Raw genomic sequence first — 3,295 nt, 5'->3', positions numbered from 1 at the left:
GAGCAACAATTACATCTTCAAAATCCATCGATGACTGCAAGTGAGGTTGCTGAAAAGTTAGAGACCGAATTTGCATTATGGTTTCAAATATATGTGAGTTAGAGAAATTTTCATAATTCTTTATTAAAATAAATTCGGTCCTAATTTTTCTTATTACTATTTTGATAGGTGAAAGACCAAAGAATATCTAATGTATAAGATGATAGAATATTGAATCTTGCATCTGGACCCCTACGCCAAATAATGGTCTATTCGGGTTACTATGTTAATGGTCTCAAATTCCATGTGAGACAACGAGATTCGCAGAGATTAACTTTTAATTCTGGTGTCTGCGTTAAAGGATCTATCGACACCAATAACACTGAGTTTGATTACTATGGTAGACTTGAGGAAATTATAGAGGTTGAGTATCCTGCATTACCGATAAAAAGGTGTGTGTTGTTCAAATGTTCATGGTATGATCCAACCCCAAGAACAGGTACCAGAATACATCCAAATTATAATTTAGTAGAGGTTAATGCAAACAGAAGGTTCAATAAGTTTGAACCTTTCATTTTTGCAATACAAGCGGGTCAGGTGGTTTATCTTGAATATCCTACGAAGAGAAGAAGAGCTAGTGAATGGTTGTCTGTTTGTCGATTGAAGTCTCGTTCTACCATAGAAATGCCGAACACTATTGCTGCTCAAAACCATGATGCATTTCAGAATGACGAAGTAGAGAGACATTCGGTTGATTCACAAATCCAATCTACATCACAATTACTTGTAGATGGTAATGCCACTGACGAGGAGATAGATGATGGAGAGAAATCCAGCAGTGAGGATTTTGTTGAACTAACAGAATCTAGCGACGATGACTTACAAACTGTTAATGTTGAGTAGAAATGCTTCCAGAGTCTAGGATTGATTAAATTTTAGCATTATTATTCATCTAGTAAGTTATGCTTTAATCATGTTTTGTTGCTTATGTATCATGTTATTAAAGACTTATTATGATGTGCTGTAATATGTTTTTGTAGATATAAGGTATCATGGCAGATCTTCCAGCACCACTCCGTGGATCCACCGTACTTAGGGTTGTTGGAGAGTCGTAAGTATTTTTTTTATTATTAGTAATTCAAGTTCTTTATTTATAACATATATCTTATGTCTTAATACTGCTTATATGTAGGTTTACTCCCGACGGCCATCGAGTATCCACATATATCACACGGAAATTTAAGGAAAGAGTCTGCATATCTGGGACTACATGGAGACATGTAGATGCTGGAACTAAGGATTTCTCTTATTAAGAATTTGTGGTAAGTAAATTGAATGTGTACATTATATTTATCCTTTAATATTCTAAAATTTTATTTTTAAATTGCAGAAAAAATATACATGGGAGGAGGGGCACGAGGTAGAATTAACAAAAACTTGGAATATTTATTGTGCCAAGTTGTACAAAGACCTATTATACTATGTGAGAAAGGATGGCACACGACCTGCTTATGTATCCGACGAGATTTGGAGTGCATGGACGGCCACTTGGTCTGCAGAAAGATGGCAAACAAAGGCTCTAAAAGCTCGAGCGAATAGGAATACAGAGCCAGGTGGCCCGAGTACCGGATATGCTCGGCATACATCAGGATCTCGATCCATTGTTGAGCACGCTATGGATCTGGTAATTTTAATTTAAAGTTATATAAATTAAATTTTTATTTATTAATGAACTTGTATAATTTTAGTCAAATTTATTTGTACATGCAGGAGCGTTCTTTAGAAAGACAACCCACTTGCTTGGAGATCTTTCTCAAAACTCACCAGAGAAAGGATGACACATATATTGATGATCGATCAAAGAACATTGGGGTTTGAATTATTAACTTGCAATTTATATTTAATCTTTAATAATGATTAATTAGCTTTAATAATTGTGTATAATATATAAATTGTATATTTTTTCTACACAGGATGAAATGACAAGCAGGGTTGCTCAGGCATCTCAGCCACCAGTAGAGGGAGGGGAGTCACAGGATCTATCCACCCAGGAAATAAATGAAATTTATTATGATGTTGTGGGTGGAAGGACAAAGAACTCCTCCCTCTACGGCCTTGGTTCCCAGGCCAAGGTGGTATTTGATCGCTTGAGGACTCCTAGGGGCCGTGCGAGTTCCTCTTCTTCTTCTTCTGAGGTGGAGTCATTAAGAAAAGAAAACCAAGACTTGAAGACTCAGATGACTACCATGGATCAGAAGTGGGAGAAGAAGTGGGCTGCACAGGAGCAGGCATTGGCCCAGATGCAAGCAATCATTGCACGATGGGACCCATCACAGCAGCCCCAGTCAGAGGAGACCCCAGACCCATCAGACCCAGACCCTGCTGATGATTAGATTTTGTTGAGGTATGTTTAACTATAACTTGATTTTTTTAGAAATTCATTAAGTCAAATATATTTATTGTATTGAGATATTATTAGAGGTTTATCTTAAAGTGTTTTACATTTTTCAGGAGTTCATACTGATACATTCACCATCACCACTAATATTGGTTATCCAAAATATAATCCAGGTATTTTTTTTTACAAGTAAAATTAGTTATATATAACAATGTTTGAGTTATATTATATTTGCATCGATTTATTCTAATCATAATCTATTGTATTTGACTTTTACAGGATTATATTCGGATATATGTATAAGTGATGTATCATGGTATGTATTTTGGATATTTTGTATTTGTTGTTCACTTGTATATTTTTAGATATTTTTGATTGTGAGAACTTGATACTTAGATTTTATTATAGTTTGGAGATTTTCTATTTGTCGTTCAGTTATGTTTATATATTTGTTGTGTGTTGTATTTTGGAGATTGTGGATTGATTTATATTGTGATCTTGTTGTTGTATGTTGTGAATATATTGTGTGGATTGTGTTTGTGATACCATCGCCTGTGATGGTTTGTATTTGTATTAAATTTGTATATGGGAAACTAGCAAAACAGGGGCAGGATTTCAAAATTTTTCCAGGTTTTTACCGACGGAAACTAAAATTCCGTCGGTATATTATCGAAAAGTACAGTGGTTTTTTCGATATATTACCGACGGAATTATAGTTTCCGTCGGTAAACCCCGACGGAATTACGGATTCCGTCGGAGAACACCGACGGAAACAAGTATTCCGTCGGGGTATACCGACGGAATCTTTTATTCCGTCGGTGTTTGCCGACGGAATCCGTAATTCCGTCGGGAGTTTGCCGACGGAAACTATAATTCCGTCGGTAATCCCCGACGGAATAAAAGATTCCGTCGGTAAGT

Source organism: Zingiber officinale, chromosome 8A (assembly GCF_018446385.1).
Source record: "Zingiber officinale cultivar Zhangliang chromosome 8A, Zo_v1.1, whole genome shotgun sequence".
In the NCBI taxonomy this organism is placed as follows: domain Eukaryota; kingdom Viridiplantae; phylum Streptophyta; class Magnoliopsida; order Zingiberales; family Zingiberaceae; genus Zingiber; species Zingiber officinale.
Note: the sequence above shows the minus strand (reverse complement) of the source record.